Consider the following 23,390-nt stretch of genomic DNA (forward strand, 5'->3'; position numbering starts at 1 on the left):
AACGTTGCGACACGCCGGGGCCTGGCCGTGGACATGGTGGTGCCCCCACATCCCCAACCACATGCACGCCCGCTGCGCATGGGAGGGGAAAGGGCCCGGGGGGAGGCAGCCCACGCAAGGCCCTAGTCTGTTCCTCCATGGCTGCAAGCATGCGGGTGTGGTAGGTCTCGTTCTGGAGGATGAGTGTGCGGAGGTCCCCATGCAACAACTCACGGGATGCCCGGACCTCCGCCCTAGTTGCCTGCATCTCAGCTGAGAGCGTACGGGTGAGACGCTCCAGCTGCTGTTCTGTCCTTCGGTTTGTTGAAGCCTCAAGCTCAACAAGAGTCGTCCTGAGGTGAAGGAGTTCCAGCCTCAGGGCTTCCCTGTGGCCCTGGGACTCTATGGAGATGGCTTCCTGCAGAGTCGCCAGTGCCGCCCGCCTGTCCCTGTTGGACGCCAACATGTCCTCCCTGTGTGACTGGCAGATGGAGTCGGTTGCCTGCTGTAGTCGCTCCATCAGCCTTTCGGGGGGGACAATGAAAGTGGCCACCCTATCCATGGCCTGAGCCATCATCTCTGATGATGCTGCCTGTTGGGTTGCCATACCGTAAATGGATTGCTCCCATGCGGTATTGCCAGGTGGCGTACGGCCACCACGTCGGCGGGCACCACACCTGTCTGGGGCAAGGCGAACTGCGCCTTGCTGTGCCGGCACTGCCTGAGGCTGCAGGACTGCATTCCCCCTCTGATCTGCTGGCCCAGGAACAGGATCAGATGTCGCGGAGTGTGACTCTGCATCCGTAACCACCAAAGGCGTAGCTGCCAACACTGACATCCCCATTGAGGGTTCTGACCCTGGTGTAGGTGGGTGGGACAGAACAGAATCCCTCCCAGGAACACTCACCTGCGACGGCACGTAGGTCTCATTATCCGAATCAACACCTGAGTACAGCTCGGGGGAGGTGCAGCCAGAGACACCCCTTGAGAGCACGACCTGCAGCAGTTGTGGGTTCTCACCCACCACCACACCACGTCCCTCACTGGTGGTCGGTCGGCCCTCAGACCCCTCCTGGGTCTGCACCATCTCCACAACCCCAGCAGTATCAGGTGCGTCTTCCCCTGCAAAGACATAAAAGCAAACAAATGGAAGCAGGCATTAGCACCATGACACACAATGAGGGCTGAGAAGCAACAGAACCAGTACTTGATTGACACATGTCCCACATGACTAAAACCCTCCCATGCATGCACCCTCACTGCGTATGAAGGGTAGGCAAATGGCACACACTGATGACACCAAGATGGAAGATGAACACATTTTCTGCATGCTGCCTGGCAGTGGCATCGCACATTGCCCTGTGATTGCCAGGTGAAATACACATGCCATCACACAGATTGCATGTACCATTGCTATTGAGTGAAGATGGAGAGGAGGGCAGCACTTATTCATTCAGTCCAGTTCCCTCATGTAATAGCTTTTCTAATTCAAACAGGTCTGATTTTTCACCTGGAGCTGCCAGTCCAAAATGGTCCGATTGCACAGGGACATGTCTAAACAAATGATATCCAGGTAACAAAGTCACTCCACTTTACCATAGCCATGTCAGACATGTGACTAGAGGACTGAGAAATGCCTAGTAAAAGTGGTGGAATGCAAACAATCTGCCTGAATGAACAGAGAAAAATAAGCAACCATGTTGTGGCAAGGTGACACTTCAAGGGCAACTGGCGTGCTGTTGGGCTAGATGTCTACTGTTGGCAGAAGGGATACTGCTATGGCCAAATGCTGCTGCGCAGAATGTATTGCATGAAGCACATGGGTGACCCAAAAGACTCACCCGCACACACCCTCACCTGGCACACAAACAGAAGCCCTCACACACACACACCATGCACATGGATGACACACACATGCATGTGCACTCACCGGACAATGCCTCATAATCAGGCAGATCTCCCACGCCTTGGATCTGTTCCTCCGTGACGTAGGTCCCAGCGACTGACTCATGTGGAGTGAGTTCCATGTCTTCTACTGGAGACCCACCTCCAGTCACTAGAGTTGCGGCATGACTTGAGGCCATCTTATTCTTTGCCCTGCGCTTTAGGTCATTCCAGCGCTTATAGCAATCATTGGCTGTGCGCCTCACGATTCCAAGGGCACTTACGATGTCCGCAACGGTCTGCCAGTGTGCCTGGCGTTGTGCAGGTGTGGTTTTGGATCCTGCAACAATGACCATTTCGTTATCATGTGCGGACACATACTCGACAAGTGCATTCAGTTCGGCATCCGTGAAGCTGGGCTTCCTCGACGGGCCGGACTGTGTAGCCGTGTCTGGGGCATCAGCCTGTGCCGGACGAGCACTCTTCCTCTTCCGCTTGGAAGGTGGTGCTGATCCTGAGTGTCCTACGCCGCTCTGGACACTAGGGGCAGGAGCCCTGGTGGACTCTGTATCAGGAGTGTGGGATTGCACACTCAGCATGGGAGTTGGTGCAGGCATTGGCTCAAGTGTAATGGTGTCAGGGGGAATGTCAGCAGGATGGACTAGGACCGACACTGTCCTGGCTGGGTGTGTGAGAGCTGGGCTGGATGGAGCCGCAGCTGCCCCTGCAGCCTCTCCACCCTGCCTACTTGGGGCAGCAGATGACCTTGCTGCCCCTGATCCACGTGGCCTGATGACATCAACGTGCACCAGCGCACGTGTCATAGGCCTGCTGACCTGGAAGTCAGCCATGGAGTCAGCCAGGTCTGGTGCCACAATGGGCTGGTCCAACAAGGGCTGAGCATGGATGGTGTCAGCCACATCAGCCTCAACCAGGGGGGGTGGGGGGGATTATGGGTGCCCTTGACTGGTCCTCCACACATGGGGGGACAGGGTCACCCTGCAAGTAACGACCACATCCCCTACCGGATCCACCACGGCCACCACTTGTGGCTCGTCCACCTTTGCCACCCTTACGGATTCCTCGCCTCCCAACCATGGCACTGATGTTAATGTGCGTATGGGAGTGGCTGTAAACTATTGTCCTGGGCAATTGGGGGTCAAAGGGGTTGGGTACCAGATGGTAATTGTACCCTAGTGCTCTAGTAAGGCTGAATGTGACCCCTGGGGAAAGATGACGGGTCACGCAACGCACAGGAAGCCCAAAAAAGGGAGATGACGTGCACGCAACCCCTCCTAGACCACGTGTGCGTAAAAAAAAAACCTGCACTACACTGTGGCACCCAGTAACACAAGAATGAACGTATGCGTGTCACACGCAGCCTAGATTGACCTCTGAAGGGGTAGGCTACACACGGGGCAAGCACAGATGTTAGATACGTGCGTGACTCACCGTCTGCCAGGAAAAAGAGCGTGAAAAAGAAGCGCGTGTGCGCGTTGGCAACACCCCCGCCAAAAGAAGACTTGTACTCTGTCTGAGGAGACAGGACAACAGTAGAAGGGAACGCTGTTTGAGGGAACAGGGCCAGGGAAACCAGAAAAAGAGAAAAAGCTGTCAGAGGTAACAGGGAGTACGAACTTGAAACGCTGTGAAGTAAATCGCGTGTGAAACGACAAGAAGTACAGATTTCACCCACTCGCTCTCCACGAAAAGAACGTACAAGGAAATGGTGTTCTACACGTACCTTTTATGCAGGCCCACACGTCCAGCGTCACTTCCGCGTGTACGCGCTAGAGCCATTTCCACCAATTACACGCTTTGACAGTCGGACGTTTCTTTCATTTTTTTAACACGCAACATTTCAAACGTGTGCCATATTCAACGTGCACGTGACTTCATAGACGCGCATACGATGGTGGCCTTTTGGCCAATTAATGTACAGACGTGTGCTGACGCGCTTATGCGCTAAGGGCCTTTACTCGAATTATACGCAGACGTGCTGGATTTTCACGTGCAAAATCACTCCGTATCAAGCTGGCCACGCGTTCACACACGGAAGACCACGCTCCTGCCCAGAAGGCCGAATTACTGCCCCCCAGAGCCCTGAGCACGCTCCCACCTTCCATCTGCTGCTGCCTGACTGCCTGCTGCCCACGTGCCCTGCCATTTGCTGCCTGCACATCAGCCAGGGGTGCTGTTGCTGTGACCACCCCTGCTGGAACCGAAGACTCCCGACTGATTTTCCATCGCCTCACAGCCCAGCCCCAGGACCCAGTTGCCCACCCACTCCTGCCTCTGGGGTTGCCATGTCGGGCACTGCAACATCTGGCACCAGTGGCAACCCCCGGCCAAGGAGGCAGAGGGGCACTAGCTTCACTGCCACCAAAGTTGGTGTCCTGGTGGAGCATGTCCTGGGGCAGTATGATGCCCTCTTCGGAAGGTTGCGCGCCGACAAGGAAGGACGGACTCGGATCTGGATGGACATCGTGACTGCCATCAACGCGGAGGAGGTGGCAGTCCGTGACTACGAACGTGTCAGGAAGCGCTGGGAGGACTTCAGGTCCAGGACCCTCAACAAGGCCCGGCGCCTCCTGAAGGCAGCGGATGCTAAGGGGCGCCGGGGCCACTTGTCGGAAGATCAGATGAGGGTCCTGGAACGCATATCCCCAGCGCTCCACGTCCAGGTCCTTGAGAGGCAGACCCGTCTGGAGTCGAGCGGTAAGTGTACATGCATACTGATTGTAAGCTGTGCGTGTGGTGTGCCAGGAGTGTGCAGGTTGAACATGTATTTTTATGTGGGCAAGTAGGGGGGGGTGTACAGGGCCGTGAGGGTGACACATGCAAGGGGTCTCGTGTGACACATGGATGGTGCTTGTGTGTGTGGGCTTGCATGGCACAGGATGTGGAGGAATGATTGTCAGGTGTGACATGGATGTCGATCGGAACACTGCGACAGTTGGCGGAGGTGTACACATGCATGCAAGTTTGGTGGTGTGTCTGCATGTGTAGTGTACTCCCTATGTTGCATGTGATATGTGGATGACCTTTGGCTGCTCATGCTGTTGTATGTGAATGGATGGTGCTGGCTGTTGCAATATGGCTGTGGTATGGCTCATGTGTGCAAGTTGAAATGACATGTGTGTTGGGGATTGTGATGCCATGTCTGAGGTTTACCAATGCCACTCATGTATGACTGTCATGTGTGTATGAGTCCATTGGACAGTGCCCTGATGCCTGTGTTTTCTTTCTCCCTGTCTGCAGCGTCAACTGATGAAGAGGGCGGAGAAGGTGCTGTGGAGCACAGCGGCAGGGGTCGCACCACCAGCCGGAGACGCAAGGCCCGGATCCCCTCCCAGGTTCTGATCTCGTCGGGGAGTGACGAGTCCGGTGCCGTGTCCCAGGCCGCAGCTGCCGAGGGGAGGTCCAAGAGGCGGAGGTTGGAGTTGGACTCCTCGGCAGCAGAAGGGGCAGCTGGGACCCCACAGGGCCCAACGGAGGAAGATGGCACGGAGTCATCCAGGTTGGTGGGGGGTTTGGAGGAGGAGGAGGCCGTGCAAGCGACAGAGGCGGGGTCTGGAGGTGGGGATTCCACTGGTGCTAGTCGTGCAGTGCAGGATCTGGGACAGGAGGCAGCACAGGCCGCCGCAGAGGTGCCTGTGTGCAATCCTGTCCCTGCTCCTGTCACTGCATCATCTTGCACCAGCGGGGATGCCTACCTCCAGACCCGTTCTCAGGGAGGGGATTGGCTTACAACACCTGGCCTTCCTCTCCCTGCGGATGTGGCTATCCTGCACCAGGTTGAGCATGTCCAGGGTGGGGTGGCGTTGCGTCAACGGGCCATGCGAGCTGACCTGCAGTCTTTTCATGATGAGTCTGCACGTCTTCTCGCATGGCTCGTTGACTGCGTTGACCCACTGGGACAGCTCACCAGGGCTGGATTCCTCTGTTTCCTGGACCTTGTTCCGACCCCCTCCTCCACGGAACCCCCTATGCCCCAGTCGTCCTCCATGCCATCTTCCCACCCATGTGTCACCTGGGTGCCCTGTGGAGCTGCCTCCGACCGTGCGGCCAGGCTGGTGGACAACAGATCCCTGCCACAGTCGGGAGTCGGACGTCCAGCAGGGGTGGCCACATCAACGACTGCACCCCAGCTGGAGGAGGATGTGCAGGCACCATCGGACAGGGCACATGGACAGCAGCAGCTGCAGCAGCAGGAGGCTGTAGGTGGGAGCCACGATAGCTCGGGGCCTTCAACATCGGAGGGGCAGGCATCGGCCGGAGGGCAGGAGGACCCCGGACGGGAAGTGTCTTCCGTGTGGCAGCGGTTGGGCCACGCCATAGATGCGGAGCGGCGGCGGGCGGAAGAGGCGCGGCTCACGATGGTCAGGGCGGAGAACTCCATGCGGAGGGCCCTGAGGCGGGCCGAGTGCCTCGAGGCAATCCGCAGGGAGTTGGAGGTGAACATGTCGGCGTCCCTGCGGACCCTCGGGGCCATGGAACAGGACCGCCTCCAGGACATAGACGAGGAGTTCGATGATGCCCTGGCCCGGAACACCACTAAGTGAGCCGCTGGACTGGCCCGCCACCATTGTATATAGTTATTTAGTGATAGGTTTCCTTTATAGTTTATTTTTATTTGGAGTCGACGGACACTGCTCCACCTTTTGTATATAGTCCCATTTTAGATAGGTTTTTTGGTAGGTTTCATTTCTTCTGTTGGGATGATGGACCCTGAATACTTTGTACATAGTTGGACTTTGGATTTGGACATTTTTTTACTATGAATATTTTTTCCCATGGAGCAATGGTTTTCTATTTCTTTTTTCCCTTCATTTCCTTTTTATGGAGTTGAACTTTGGAAGACATTTTTTGGGATTATCATTTATTGATTTTAATTTGAAAAGGGACAGCCAGCTTAATTTTGTTTTTTTTACTTGTGTATTTTGTTTGCCATTACTGTTGTTATTAATACATTATTTGGATTTTTTCATTCTTCAATGTGTGGTTTTATCTCATTGTTTTCATGCATGTCATGATATGGGTTTTCAGGTTCACTTGCAACCATTGTGTGTGTGTGTGTGAGACACGTGTTGATTTACATTGTTTCCATTGGAGTAGTATCATGGGCGCATGTAATACTAGGTTGTGTCTTTGGGCTGTGGTGGCTGGCCATGAGGCCCATGCTTGAGGATTGTCAGGGCCTGTGGGCAGGGGGACATGAGTGGGGGCCTGGTGGAGGCTGCCCATGGTGGCTGGGGGGTGAGGGTGATAGGGGACATGAGTGGGGGCCTGGTGGGGGCTGCCCATGGTGGCTGGGGGCTGGGGGTGGGTGGCAGACATGAGTGGGGGCCTGGTGGGGGCTGCCCATGGTGGCTGGGGGGTGGGGGTGATAGGGGACATGAGTGGGGGCCTGGTGGAGGGTGCCCCTGCACTGCTGGGGGGTGGGGGTGGTGGGAGACATGAGTGGGGGCCTGGTGGAGGGTGCCCCTGGATGCTGGGTGGTGGGGGTGCTGGGGGACATGAGTTGGACATGAGTGGGGGCCTGGTGGAGGGTCCCCCTGGATGCTGGGGCTTGGGGGTGCAGGGGGACATGAGTGGGGGCCTGGTGGGGGCTGCCCATGGTGGCTGGGGGGTGGGGGTGATTGGGAGACATGAGTGGGGGCCTGGTGGGGGCTGCCCATGGTGGCGTGGGGGTGGGAGACATGAGTGGGGGCCTGGTGGGGGCTGCCCATGGGGGGTGGGGGTGATAGGGGACATGGGTGGGAGCCTGGTGGGGGCTGCCCATGGTGGCTGGGGGGGGGGTGGGAGACATGAGTGGGGGCCTGGTGGGGGCTGCCCATGGTGGCTGGGGGGTGGGGATGATAGGGGACATGAGTGAGGGCCTGGTGGGGCTGCCCATGGTTGTTGGGGGGTGGGGGTGGGTGGGAGACATGAGTGGGGGCCTGGTGGGGGCTGCCCATGGTGGCTGGGAGGTGGGGGTGGTGGGAGACATGGGTGGGGGCCTGGTGGAGGGTGCCCCACACTGCTGGGGGGGGGCTGGTGGGGGCTGCCCATGGTGGATGGGGGTGATAGGTGACATGAGTGGGGGCCTGGTGGGGGCTGCCCATGGTGGCTGGGGGGTGGGGGTGATAGGGGACATGAGTGGGGGCCTGGTGGGGGCTGCCCATGGTGGCTGGTGGGTGGGGGTGGTGGGAGACATGAGTGGGGGCCTGGTGGAGGCTGCCCATGGTGGCTGGGGGGTGGGGGTGGTGGGAGACATGGGTGGGGGCCTGGTGGAGGGTGCCCCTGGATGCTGGGTGGTGGGGGTGCAGGGGGACATGAGTTGGACATGAGTGGGGGCCTGGTGGAGGGTGCCCCTGGATGCTGGGGGGTGGGGGTGCAGGGGGACATGAGTGGGGGCCTGGTGGGGGCTGCCCATGGTGGCTGGGGGGTGGGGGTGGGTGGGAGACATAAGTGGGGGCCTGGTGGGGGCTGCCCATGGTGGCTGGGGGGTGGGGGTGCAGGGGGAGACATGAGTGGGGGCCTGCCCATGGTGGCTGGGGGGTGAGGGTGGGTGGGAGACATGAGTGGGAGCCTGGTGGGGGCTGCCCATGGTGGCTGGGGGGGGTGGGAGAAATGGGTGGGGGCCTGGTGGGGGCTGCCCATGGTGGCTGGGGGTGGGGGTGATAGGGGACATGAGTGGGGGCCTGGTGGGGGCTGCCCATGGTGGCTGGGGGGTGGGGGTGGTGGGAGACATGGGTGGGGGCCTGGTGGAGGGTGCCGCACACTGCTGGGGGGGGTGGGGTGGTGGGAGACATGAGTGGGGGCCTGGTGGGGGCTGCCCATGGTGGCTGGGGGGTGGGGGTGATAGGGGACATGAGTGGGGGCCTGGTGGAGGCTGCCCATGGTGGCTGGGGTGTGGGGGTGGTGGGAGACATGGGTGGGGGCCTGGTGGAGGGTGCCCCACACTGCTGGGGGGGTGGGGGTGGTGGGAGACATGAGCGGGGGCCTGGTGGAGGCTGCCCATGGTGGCTGGGGGGTGGAGGTGGGTGGGAGACATGAGTGGGGGCCTGGTGGGGGCTGCCCATGGTGGCTGGGGGGTGGGGGTGATGGGAGACATGGGTGGGGGCCTGGTGGGGGCTGCCCATGGTGGCCGAGGGGTGGGGGTGATGGGAGACATGGGTGGGGGCCTGGTGGGGGCTGCCCATGGTGGCTGGGGGGTGGGGGTGGTGGGAGACATGGGTGGGGGCCTGGTGGAGGGTGCCCCTGGATGATGGGTGGTGGGGGTGCAGGGGGACATGAGTTGGACATGAGTGGGGGCCTGGTGGAGGGTGCCCCTGGATGCTGGGTGGTGGGGGTGCTGGGGGACATGAGTTGGACATGAGTGGGGGCCTGGTGGAGGGTCCCCCTGGATGATGGGTGGTGGGGGTGCAGGGGGACATGAGTTGGACATGAGTGGGGGCCTGGTGGAGGGTGCCCCTGGATGCTGGGTGGTGGGGGTGCTGGGGGACATGAGTTGGACATGAGTGGGGGCCTGGTGGAGGGTCCCCCTGGATGCTGGGGCTTGGGGGTGCAGGGGGACATGAGTGGGGGCCTGGTGGGGGCTGCCCATGGTGGCTGGGGGGTGAGGGTGGGTGGGAGACATGAGTGGGGGCCTGGTGGGGGCTGCCCATGGTGGGTGGGGGTGGGTGGGAGACATGAGTGGGGGCCTGGTGGGGGCTGCCCATGGTGGCTGGGGGGTGGGGGTGATAGGGGACATGGGTGGGAGCGTGGTGGGGGCTGCCCATGGTGGCTGGGGGGGGTGGGAGACATGGGTGGGGGCCTGGTGGAGGGTGCCCCACACTGCTGGGGGGGGGTGGGAGACATGAGCAGGTGTGCAGGGTAGTCCCCTGTTTTGTGGGCTGCCTGCAGGGGCCGTGGAGGGTGTACAGGGAACACCTGTGAGGACCCACCCAGCCTAATCGCGTGTGATAATTCCCGCGCACCCCTGTAATACACGTACCCAGCCAAATCGCGTGTGATAATTCCCGCGCACCCCTGTAATACACGTACCCAGCCAAATCGCGTGTGATAATTTCCGCGCACCCCTGTAATACACGTACCCAGCCAAATCGCGTGTGATTATTCCGCGCACCCCTGTAATACACGTACCCTGGCTAATCGCGTGTAAAACTTCACGCGTACCCCTGTCATACACATACCCAGCCAAATCGCGTGTGAAAATTCCCGCGTACCCCTGTCATACACGTACCCTGGCTAATCGCATGTAAAACTTCCCGCGTACCCCTGATATGAAAGTTACCCGCTTTGCGTTCCTTGTTTGGCAGCCCTGTAAACTGGTCCAGGGTTAGCGCAGCCCTTTGCGATGATTTAGCGATTTTGATGGCTTTTCCTTGCGCGTTGGCGTTCTTGGGGGCGTTACTGGCGCTGCTGCAGGGTCGCTGCGATACTCTGCGCCACGGCTGGTTTGAGAGCCTGAAATCCATGAATACGCTGTGCGCGGAAATCGGTTTTGGCGTACGCCCCTGGCGCAGACAATCGCACGCGGACACTCTGCGCCAGCCGCTTGCGACACTTTTCTGCGAAATTCTATGAATTACCCTGATGATCTTTCCATTGCCTAAGTATTGTACAGTATGTATAGTATATTATAGCATAGGCCCTCGTTTCGTTTCATTCACTGCCTTCTGTCAGAGTATTTCATGGATTTCCAGAGAACTTTCTTTCAATCAATTAATTACATAATTAATTCTGTCTTTCATTCGTTCTACCCCTCCTATCATACCATGCTTCTACAGCTTAGTGATAGTTTAGCAGAAAAGCATACGCCATCAAACAGTCAACAAAGATTTAATGTGCAGCCATACACGATACAGGGCTATCTGAGCCGAAGTTGTATCAGCGTTTAGGCAATAATCCCCAAAAGAATCAGATAGGATTCCCTCATAACTATGCACAAGACCACCGTGATTGCACATATAGAGGGACCCCAGTTTAGTACACTGAGTAAGCACATGCCTGGCAGTCTCAACGTTCCCTTTGAGACCACAAATAAAACAATGCCTGATTTCTGCAGCTAAACCTCACCGAGATCCTATCACAGAAAGTACTGGCAGTTGGTTTGTGCGAAGCGTCAACATGAACATTCTTAATGCAGGGTCGGGACACAATAACAGATGGGGATGAAATCTCCTGTGGTGGTGTACCACATGGGAGGCTGCTTCATAACCTTTTAACTTCGAGAGGTGGGTGTAAGTCTCGCACTAATCCCACTTGTTAAACTTTTGCTCGAACAATTATTTTAGATGGATATAAGGAGTTTTTCTACTGAAATCTGGAGTCCAGTTTATCTCCGCAAAAAGTTTCTCATTTAGCGTCTTATAAATGAAGCCCTTAAAAACCTTTTCCATGACACAATTCTGCCCTAATGCTGTTAAAAGTTTACATGCCGCCCCAGATCGAGACTTTATGTATAGGCATCCTCTGGCCCGAGTTGCCATTCCTTACAATGAGGTTAAGCCCAGTTCAAGGTGCAAGAATTACATAGAGCATGAGGGGCCAGGGTAGGTTGCCAGTAGAAGCCCTCCAGTTTATTTAGCAAGGACAAATTCTGCATAGCAAGAGCCTCAAGGCCGTACAGTATAGCGGGAACAAAGCATTGAATATACAGCATGATGATCCCTTTAATGGAGAATCCGGCTCGACCTTTGGCAAACTTATACTCCTGGAGAGTCAGTTGTTTAGCTCTTCTAGTCGTGTTAATTATTATATGGCTATAGGCGGCCAAGGTGTTTATCTCCAAACCCAGATAGGGATAGGACAGGACGTTTTCTATGCTGCCGATTAAAGTGTCCATCCTAACCCTGTTGACCTTTTTCCTCGGGACTAGCATTATGCTGTTTTTCTCTAGGTTGATGGTCAGGCCTTTTTAATGGGCGTAAGCCGATAACTCAATAAGCATTTTCTTCAGGCCCATATAGGTCTGATCGAACAGGACCAAGTCATCAGCGTACAACATGCCCACCATAGGTAGGTCTCCAATCTTGGGGGAACAATTTGCTTTTGTGAGCAGGCGATGGAGGGGGTCAGCTATATATAAGTTAAACAACATTGGGGCCACTATGCACCCTTGTTTAACTCCCAAATTTGTGGGAATGGAGTCGGAGACCCCCCCCCCCCCCCCGTTATCCAACCTAACTCTGATAATGTTATTGCTATGCAAGAGTATCAATATGTGCACAATCCATTCAGGACATTTTTAGTCCCTAAGCCTAGACCAGAATGTGCAATGTGATATCCTTATTACTCCGAGTGGACTGAATGAGCTGATCCAAAGCTCAGATATAATGGGAAGTATCAGACAGACCCGGGGCGAAAGCCGGTTTGAGCAAAATTAAGTTCTTCATAAGGCTCATTGGAAGACTTGAACTTTAGGATGGCATCTAACAAAATCTTACGACTCATTGGTAAAGGTCACAGACCTTCGGAGCACACAGACCAAACAGATGTCTGTCTTGAAGAATTTTGCAGTGACATGCTTTACCCAGTCGGCCCCAGATATGGGATTTAAAATCTTGGTCAGCCTCTCGCCCCTAGAGGAGGCCAAGATTTTCCCTATATCACCACTCTCTTGAGTTGTCAATATTTGTACAAAATTCTGCCAATCAGACCTTTGTTTGGACAGGCGGTGATGTTTTAACCAAACTCGGTATTTACCCTTTATTATTTTAATAGCATGATGTACATGGGGCCTGAGGCCCTGGTGCTGACCGGGCGCCACAAGATCTCTAATTTCCCTACGCATCCTGGGTTTGTGGTCTCGGATGTTTATATCGAATCGTTTATCTGCCTTTGTTCTACCCGCTTGTGTGGGGTTTCTATTACAAATCGCGTGAAATTGCTTATGGAGCCAGGATTCAATAGCCTCCACATTTTTACCTCTGAGACTCCTCCAATCCACAAACTCCAGTGGAAAGGCAGAGGCACATAGCTTAGTGATCTTGTTCTAGGTCCACCTAATTCTATTCCCAGCATGATTAGGCATCAAATTCCCACACATAAGGGGCTCCACAATATCAGCTGATGTCTTAATAGCCAGAGAAAGAGTGGCATGATCACTGGAGACGTTAAAGTCACTTTTAAGGAAACTACTCGCTTCAGTAGACAATCGTTAACAGCAAGTCCAGTGTGGACTTTTTTGTCCCTACTGACTAAGTTGAGCCAGCAGGCAGATCCCCCGTAGCTCGGCCATTCAGCAGGGTCAAGTTCCACTCCTTTAGCAAGCCCAGCCACTGCATTCCCCTTGCATTTGATATTTGACAAGACAGAGATTTTGGCACAGAAGGCCCTGCTACTGAGATTTTGAACTACTTCCTCGAGCTAGAAAAGTCAGATTGTGCTAAGCTTGAGTGTGCCGCCTTGTCCCGTGGTGAAAACGTGGGGAAGGGAAGCCAACGGCTCTAATATCCTGACATATCATTTCTTGAACACTTTTCTTTAGCATAACATTGTTTCCCACACTATTTGTATTGAGAAGTAAGGTTTGGCAATAGGTTTATTAGTATAGGCCCTTTTATTTTGACAAGACACCACTAGGGCTGTGTTATTATTATTTGATGTTCGTAGCTTGCTCCCATCTTTAGACTTAGGATTAGAACTTCAATAAACACCATTGAATTGTGGTCACTTGTGTCTGTCATACTGTTCTGTTTGAAAACATGCCTTCCTTACACCTAGTACCAAATGCTTTCCATTTTCCCACCTGGCACCAGGCTTTGTTCCGCCCGCTACTCCTATGTGTTAGATTGTTTTCTACCTAGCCCACCATAAATATGATATCGGGTGGCTTTGTCCATATACCATGCAGTGTTAGACAGCTTTTTTCCCGCTACAGCTTCTGGAGTCAGTCTGCTATTTACCCATCCACTTCACATGGTGTCAGACTCCATTCTCCCTGTACGCGCTCCCACCCCTAGTGTTGTACTGCTTTATCTTTACTGCACCTTTTGTCGGATTCCTTTTTCTATACGCCAAGTGGTATCAAGCTGCTTTTCCTCACCACAGATGGTGTCACACTACTTTATCTCTACCAGACGTGGTACTACACTGCGTTCCCTCTTCCCACTCTATCCCCACCTCATCTGATATCAGACTGCCTTCCACCTGCATCACCTTACCCTTGACTGCATTTCTCTGGTCAGACCTGTGGGTAAGACTGTCGGAGTGATCGCTCGCCATCCAACCAGCTAGTGAATGTCGGTTTCTAAACCATCAATCAGCCCCACACCTCGATTACACCAGAAGGGATCTGAACAGATTGGAATAACAAGCAAATTATAAACCTCCTTGTCCAATTGTGGTAACGTGGACAGAAAGGTGGTGGATTGTTGGTTAGTTGCAACACAGCGAGAATACAATTATTACTCAATTGTAAAAGGGACTGTACAGTCAAGGTTGTGTCAATTAAATCACAACAGACAGTTCTAGCAACACTACAAAATACAACACACCCTGTAAAGGAATGCAGAGGACAGACAGTTTCAAAGAAGGAAAAGGGATGCTCTCTGGATACTGACAGGAGGGTAGTCGGTATGGTTAATAACCACAACAGTTTAAGGTTACTTGAATTCAGTAGAAAGGGAGCAATGGGTCTTAAAATGTCTCTAGGGGCCTTTGTGGAAGGACTAGGGGTACAGAACCACAATGTGCCTTGTTCTTGGTGCTCGACAGGGTCTAGTCTGCCTCAGTGTGCTTTGCAGGCTTCTGGGACACAGTTAAAAACGGGAGCCAGCTGCGGGTATCTGGCGGCAAGACGGTTTGGCGAGCGAAGCTGGACGAACGGCTGCAGGCTGGCCTACACAGCGGCTCAGGGTCAGGAATCATTGTCTCAGTGCTGATTGGTGTATCTGAAGCACTGATGGAGACATCTCGGATGTCGTTAAGCGACTGTGGCTTGACAATGGTCAGCGTTGCAGCTTGGGGAACTCGACTTGCCCGAACATGCCCTTTAAGGCGGACGTCAGTAGATGCTCGTCGAGGCACTTCTCCCAGTGTCTGCAATGGGCTTGTGTTGTCCTTTACGGCGGACGGCCCAAAGCTGAGGAGTGTGTTGCAGGCAGCTGTCTTGTCCTTGGTTGTAGGTTCAGAGACCTTCTGGCACGTCCCGCCTAGGAAGCTTGCTGCAGAGCCTAGCAAGTCACGCGGTGTGCTGGCTGAGTACCAGTTCTAGAGTGGCTAGAGGGTCCTCTGGATTCGGTATCTCCCTTTGTTCCCTGGGAGATGTTTAGGGCAGGGATCTTGCTTCCTTCTTTGGAGGTCCTGGCCTTCCTTCACTGGCGGAAGAATTAAGGCAGATTATACCTTCAGGTAGGGTCCAATGATGAGTTCTTCTTGCAACTCCTTGCAAAGCCTTAAGATGATCTGCCAAAAGAGGGGCTCAGCTCCCTTTTAAAGCCAAGGTGGCCACAGCGATTGATGTAGGCTAAGCCTACCCTAATGAACCAATCCTGGGGTCCCTACTAACAATCTCCTGTATGCATTGAGGTCATAACCAGAATGCTTTGCAACAGGAAAGGTAAAAGGGTGAAAACTTGTGATACTATGTCCCACCCAGTCTCCTGTCTGCTGTTGATCAAAGAGTCTTAGATCCCTTAGAGAGGTTAATGGATTGCTCTGTGGTTCCTGATTAAAGCAACAGGTCTCCCTTGAAGCTGCAGCGAAACCAGATTCTGCTCCTGCAAACCACATTCTCGTACCTTTATGAATGGGGTCCCCCTGCGGGATGACCCACTGTAAACATGCAGTCGCATACATGAAAGTTAACTGTCATACATACTGAGCATGGGAGCTGGCTTCAGGTTGACACAGTTGCATATGAAGGTTGTTGTGGTGTCCTGTCTCCCTTGTTAACCTCTGCAGCCATGCCTGTGGGCCTGTTTGAAGTACACTCTGTTTGTATTATATTTGCTGCCACATGCTGCAGGGCCCAACAAAAGAGCAGGACGGATCCATGGTGCGTTTGTTAGTTAATCATGCCGGCCATGACAGGGGGAAGCTTGGTCCTCCCCCTTTCTGGAGATGACATGGTGTACTCTTGGCTGTCATATCCCAAATAAATATGACCGGGCGGAATGTGCCTGTTGGCTATGTCCACCCAGAGTTCACGGGTCTATGTATTTGTTGTGGTGTGAGCATAGGAACATGTGTGTGAATTATCCCCACCCATTTTCCTGAGGTTGGTCTACCATTAATTAAAAATTGCAAAAAAGTCAAGGCGAGCGCACACCTACCGTGCAGATGGTTGAATTCCTTACTCTAACTGTGGTATAGCACTGCTTTCTACTGGCCCACATGGTGTCAGGTTAGTTACCCTCACACAACCTGGTGTCCCACTTTTTTTTTATCTGTTCCACCTAATAGTAGACTTTGTTGCCCCTGCCCAATATGTGGTCAGACTGGTTTGGTCTCATCCTACCTGGTGTCAGGCTGATTTCCACCTTACACCAGATGCTGTTCCTACTTCTATGCAGCCGGCTCTCTCTATTCAACTTCAGACACTGTCGGAGTACTTTCTCCCCACCCACTTCATGCCATACTGTTTTCACCCTATCGCGCCTAATGACACACTGCCTCCCCACGTAACACGGTATCATTCTGCTTTACCCTAGCCTACTTGCTGTCAGACTGATTTTCCATCATGCAACCTGGTGATGGAATACTTCCTCTGTGTGCCACCTGATTCATGACTGTTATTCCTTCCCTACCCTGGTTCAGACTGGTTTATTGCCGTTCTACCTGGTGCCAGACTGATTTCTCTCTGCCTCAACTGAGGACAGACTTGCATTCTCGATGCCACACTTGGGGTTTTACACATTTTGGCTGTTCCAGAAAAACAACAATAATAGTACAAAAGAATGGATATGGGGCAGGCTAACCCCTAATCCTGGAATGTATATGGTTATTAAGATCTGTAGACCCCAAATATTACAAGAGTCCTCAGCATGGCCAGCTTCCCATTTCCTCAATAAAAGAACAAAAACACGTGAAGGCAAAATAAGGGCTTTTCTGTTCCTTCATCCTCTCAATTTGACCCTATTTCTTTTGGATTTTAAGAGATCTCCATTTACATAGCTGCCCCAGTACAACATGCTAGCAGGTGAAGTTGGTGTCAAGGGGGTGGTGCCTGTGCCTCTTCAGAAATATCATAAAATATGGAGGGCGCTGTTGCGCGCATCGAAGATGGCTGCCTGAAAGGAGTGCTCCGGCTCATAAAAAAAATCCTGTGCAAAATATCCTTCCTATGCCGTTCTGCACACGTTTGAAGTGAAGATTCCTGTGTCGGAGGGTTTCCTACATATACCCTCAAGAAATCGAGCGAATCCGTGTCTGGACAGCCGAGATATCCCACCCGGAAGAAGTGCCGGCGGGGAGTAAGCAGAGGCTCCGCGAAACATTCACTGGAGGCCGGAGGCGGAGCGCGGAAGACCAAGCCGCAGCAGGGGGAAGGGTGCAGCTGTGTGCACAGTGGTGCGGAGCCTCCTAGAGGAGCCACGGTGACCCGCTTTCTTTGGGCCAACACACGGAGACAGCCGCGCTGCTGAAACGTGCGGGGGGCGGGCCCGTGGGCGTGCTGTGGGTGAGCCGGAGTGCGCATCCACCCGAGCCCCAGCGAGGGCCGTGGCAGCGTCGCCTCCCTCGGGGGACAGGACCTGCTCCTACGAGGGCGCCTGGTAAGGCGCGGAAAGACACCGCCAGCCCAGCGGAACAAGTGAGTGGAACCCCTGCCGCCCCCCCCCCCCCAGGGCAGACTGCGAGGCCGGGCAAACACGGCGGAGGGACGCCTGGGGCTGTACACCCAGGCCAGAGGTAAAACACTGCCTCCTGCTCCATAATTACCCCTACAGTGACACGGGAGACCCATTAATACCCTGAGTGGTCACATCAATATCAGGCCTGGGCTGGCCCCCCGTGGTGGACCAACGAGATGCCCTGCTAAGGGCTATAGTGCACTGGACATCCTGAGTGAGTAGGGTGGGTCAGCCTGGTGGCAATATCCGTTCAGATGGGGGAACAAGTGGAGGTGAGCAGATACCCGAGCCCGGTGGTGGGTGTGGAAGAAACAGAGCCCCCATACTGTTTGGTCCTTGTTAACGACTCGTTACGTGGGAGGACACAACCCACTCCAAGGACATCCACCAACCTACATGGGCCGCACTGAAAAGAAGGGTGCGGGAGGCAAAAAGATTGGCCCAATGGACTCCTTCGCCAACTCCCAGCCATGCGGGGGAGCCTGGTGGGTCGCATCAACCTCTGAACAAGCAAGATGATGACCCCTTAGAACGCCTGGTGACACTGGTCCAGAACGGGTTTATGGCTGTCAACATCAAGCTAGACGACATAGTGGCGACCATCGGATCCTTGAAGGCCAGAGTGGAGAAGGAGAGCTCACGAATAACGGAAATGGAGAATAGAATCAGTGCGAGCGAGGACATAATATCGCAACGCATCCGAGACATAGCCCAACTCAAAACAGATCTTCGTAAAACTCAGAGTAAATGCGAGGATTTGGAATTCAGATCTCGTAGAAACAACATCCGGATTGTTGGGGTTGCGGAGACCTTTGGCAAGGGTGACATGGAGCGGCAGGTAGAACACCTTTTAAAAGATATCCTGGGGCCTGAGTCTTTCTCAGAGCATTTTCTGGTTGAGAGGGCTCACCGCACCCTGGCGCCTCCGCCAAAGCCTGGGGCACCACCTCGCACCATAATAGCACGTATCCTTAATTATAGAGACAGGGATGCTATCCTCCGACTCTCCAGGGAGAAGGGCACGTTGCACTTCGAACACAATAGAATTCATATATACCCGGACTTCTCTGCTTGGGTGCAAGCACAACGTCGATCCTATGAACCGGTGAAAAGGCAACTACGGATGCGAAATGTACCTTATGCCCTGATCTTTCCCGCGAAGATTAGAATCCAGCATGGAGGTAGAGCCCATTTTATTTGAAAACCCTACAGAAGCCATGTCTTACGTGGAGGCTTCTATCCCTCTGCCTCCCAGGGACAGGGCACACAACCAAAACGCCGGAATCCAGCCGGGAGCGGAGAGAATTGACGCAGCAGACTGAAGGGCTCCCATCATCTAATCCTTGTCACAGGAAATCGGGAACAATTACAGAGAACGGCCTAGACACAAATTTAATGTAGCTCGAGCCGTGAGCCCCCGTTAAGGTGGCCAGAAGGCGGCAGAAGGCTACCCTTAGGAAAGTTCCAAAGTTTTATTCTTGGGGGAATGCCCATCGGGGAAGTCCCGAGCGTTATTGGGAAACATCATCATGTTGGGGAAGATGATGTGGGTGGGGGGCCAATATGTTACGATAGAATTCATTTTGTTGGGATCTATGGGATTCATGATGGGGGGGAGGGGTTTCGGGAACCCAGTTGGAAGGGTTTTACAAGTTAAAAGTGGTGGTCGCATTGCTGCACATGACATTCGTCCCGGGAAAACCAGAACAAGGAAAATGATATTAACACACAGTCATGGTATACGCCGGAGCGAGAGCTAAGGGACTGAAGTTAAAGCTCCTCACGTGGAACGTCCGGGGATTGAACAATCACGCTAAGTCAAGAAAGGTGGGAGCCTACATCACTAGGCACCATCCGCAGGTGATCATGCTGCAAGAGACCCATGCACTCCGAAAGGTAAACATGGACTTCTTGAAGAACTGGGGACAAAATAGATATTATACTGATTACTCCACACAGGCGAGAGGGGTTCTCACCCTTATACATCCCTCTGTTGGTTTTCGGTTTGAAAAAAGCAAAGTGGACACTCATGGACGCTACGTCATAGTATGGGGCAGTATAGCTGGAAGGGAGGTGGTGTTGGTAAATACTTATGGGCCAAACTTAGATGACCCCGATTTTTATGTGGATGTGGTACATGAAATAGGAAATACGGGGCTTGAACAGATCCTGTGGGTGGGGATTTCAACACAATCCTTGATGTCATATTGGATCGTTCCAGTGCAAAGCATTGAGCCCCCTCCAAGGCGGCAGTGATGCTGCTACAAATCATGTCACAATTGACAATGGTTGACTCTTGTAGAACACTACATCCATATAAGAGACAATACACATTTTATTCATCGGTGCATGACACGGAGTTCAGAATAGATTACTGGTTGGCCTCCACAAGGCTTATGCATCAGATAGAAGGCTGTGAAATACTCCCCCGTACCCTTTCAGACCATTCTCCTGTTATAATGACAGTAATATTAGGGAACACAAACCCCTCAGCCAGGAGATGGAGGATGCCACCAGATATCCTCAAAGATCCAGCAGTAGCGGAGGCATTACATATAGAGGTGGAGCACTTCCTTGAAATCAACAGGGGCTCGGTGGATAGTCCTCATACCCTCTGGGAGGCCTTTAAGGTATCGGTGAGAGGAATACTGCTTTCTAAATCCACAGGCATGTTGAAGGTTGTTCGGATAGAGCTAGAGGAGGTGGAAAAACGCCTGGGAAACCTGGAAGCGAGATACACAGATAAACATGACAATGAAACCCTCTCAGACATCAATCGTAACCTTTTGGAATTCAATAAACTAGCTACCAGGGAACTGCTATATATGTCAACCCTTCATAGAGCGCGTAGGTATGGTGAGGGCAACAGAGCAGGGCGCACCTTGGCCAACCTACTGAAAGCCGAAAGGCAGCACACACTGATCTCCAGTATACTAACGGAAGACGGTTCAGTGGTCACTAGTGAAGACGGGATAAATAGAGAATTCACCCGTTTTTATTCAAACCTTTACTCTAACCACGACTCGAAATCGGCCGAGGACGTGGAAACATACCTCGACAACATCACTCTCCCAACGCTGCCCACGGAGTACAGGCTTGCATTGGACCAACCCCTGACCACTGAGGAAGTCGTTGAGGCGATCAAATCTTTGGCCAGCGGCAAGGCACTGGGCTCAGACGGGCTTGGAGCAGAATTTTATAAGGAGCTCAGCGAGGAACTGACCCCGGTGCTATTGTCGGTTTGGGAGGAGGCTGTGAGGTGGGTACCCTGCCAGCATCAATGAGAGAGGCCATAATAACAGTATTGCTGAAGCCTAGACGACCACCCAATGAGATGTCTTCTTATCGACCCCTGCCCTGTCCTTAATTAACTGTGATGCTAAGATATTTGCCAAAATCCTGGCCAGAAGACTTCTTCCACACATGCCCACACTGGTACACCCAGATCAGTGCGGCTTCATCCCTACTAGATCGACAGCCCTCAACCTTAGGAGGCTGGTCGGAATAATGGCCCAGATAAAACCAGAAGCCCAGGCAGTTGCTGTTTCACTTGACGCTGAAAAAGCGTTTGATTCAGTATCATGGCTTTATTTGTTCAAAGTGCTGGAGAAATTCGGTATAGGCCCATACTTTTTGAGATGCGTCGGTCTGTTGTACTCTGACCCCGGAGCCAGGGTGCTGACCAACCGCATGTTGTCCGACTGGTTTCGGCTGGGCAGGGGTACGCGACAGGGATGCCCATTTTCCCCCATATTATTCGTCCTTACAATGGAACCAGCTGCGGCAGCTATCAGGGAACGGCAGGGCCAAGGGGGCATCATAATGGCAGGCTTAGCCCAATCAATATCCCTATACGCAGATGATACATTGTTATATATCCGAGAACCAGATATACACTTGGGCCCGGCGATCGAGACAATTCATGAGTTCGCCGAATACTCGGGCTATAAAACTAATAGGTCCAAATCCAAGATATCCCCCCTGACCCCCGCCACGAGGTGCCCGGCCAACACATATGGTCTGCAATGGTCCCCCACCAAAATAAGATATCTGGGAATTGTTGTGTCTGGTGGTGCGGCCTCTCTCTATGCCGACAATCATGAACATCTATTGAGTAGTATATCCACCAAACTCCGGTTATGGACAAAACTCCCTATTTCACTTATTGGTCGAGTGGCCATATTAAAAATGGTAATACTCCCGAAATTGCTATATATATTCACTAACATCCCGTTGTGGCCGGGGGCACAGTTTTCGCAACCCTTCGATTCTTGGCGGTGGAGTTTGTATGGGGAAGAGGTGCAACCAGAATGAAGTGGGGAAAAAATGGTGGAACCCTATGGCAAGGGGGGAATAGCGGCCCCAGACTTTGAGCTGTACTACCTGGTGGCACAAGCCCAATTTATCAGATACTGGTATAATGAACTGAACACCTCTCCACATGTTGTTATCGAAAAGCACGCTGCTCACCCGACTGATATACGGTCCATAATCTTTAACAAGAAATATAAAGATGATTGTCCTTTCCACCCGGTTAGCATAACTGTACATGCATGGTCTAGGCTCTTCCGTAGGCTTGAATTGCTAGCTCCTTATTATTCTGAAGCACCCTTTTGGAACTTCCCCGGTATAGCACCATCGTATGATCCAGATGTCCGTACAAATTGGGATCCGGATGGGGAATTTAAGCTCAAAGACATCTACCTCAATGGCAAATTTATAACTTTGGAGGAATTTAAAGTTGGGATGGGGAGGGATCAACTGAAAATACTACAATATCATCGAATGCGGATGTCTTTTAAAGCCAGATGGCCTCTATTCCCTGATGAGCCACCCACTCACCCATGCCTTGCTGCGCTGTCCACCCGGGTGGGAGTTGGTGTCTCGGGGCACTATACAGTCATGCAGGCAAACACACCCACAACAAATGAAATCAAATTATCATGGGAAGTCGACCTGGGAATTACGATTTCAGACGAGAAATGGGGAAAATACTTTGAGTTAACTAAAAAGGTGTCCATTAATGCAGGCCTCCGCCAGATCCAATTTAAGTTATTAAACAAGTTGCACTACACCCCTCAGAAGGTAGCTAAATTTACACGAGATGGTTCAGTCAGGTGCCTGAAATGTGGGAGAGAGCATGCTGATTCATTCCATATGTATTGGAGCTGCCCACCCATACACAGGTTCTGGGGTGAAGTAGCATCCATTCTAGAAGATATCACTCAGATCCCGGCGGACCTAACGCCTCCAAAATATTTGTTCGGAGACATTGGTAAGACCTCGGAGGTGACCAGACGATTATTTAATGTAGCATGCATAGTGGCCAAAAAATGTATATTGCAACAATGGAAGAGTACAAACGCCCCACGTGCAAATCACTTCCTCAAGGAACTGGCTTATGTCAATGAGTGTGAGGAACAATACGTAATGTCGCTACCAAGACCATGCAAACCCAAAGATATCTGGGAGCAGCCCGGCTCGACTCGATACTGTACCGACTGTGTAGACTATATAAGCTGTGACCATGTTTCAATATTGGATAAGTAAATTGTTGAAAGTTATGGAATGTCATGTCCGAAGTGAAGTGTACCACCACAATTGATAAATAAAGTTTTTTAAAAAAAGAAATATCATAAAATATACTTTCAAAGGTGCAAGGGGCGTTCGGGGTATCCCCAACCCAAGCACCTGGGTCAAAGGGTTTCTGATGTCCAAGAAGGCATTAGCTTTCTAACATAT

The 23,390-nt window shown here is 52.9% G+C and overlaps 1 protein-coding gene across 2 annotated transcripts in view; it reads left to right on the forward strand.

Annotated features, from left to right (window-relative positions):
- The window catches only part of CCDC157 (coiled-coil domain containing 157), a 322,949-nt gene that overhangs the window by 122,032 nt on the left and 177,527 nt on the right, over positions 1–23,390 (forward strand). The gene's annotated exons all lie outside the window — the stretch shown is intronic.

This window comes from Ambystoma mexicanum, chromosome 10 (genome assembly GCF_040938575.1).
Source record: "Ambystoma mexicanum isolate Mex_15411 chromosome 10, UKY_AmexF1_1, whole genome shotgun sequence".
Classification (NCBI taxonomy): Eukaryota; Metazoa; Chordata; class Amphibia; order Caudata; family Ambystomatidae; genus Ambystoma; species Ambystoma mexicanum.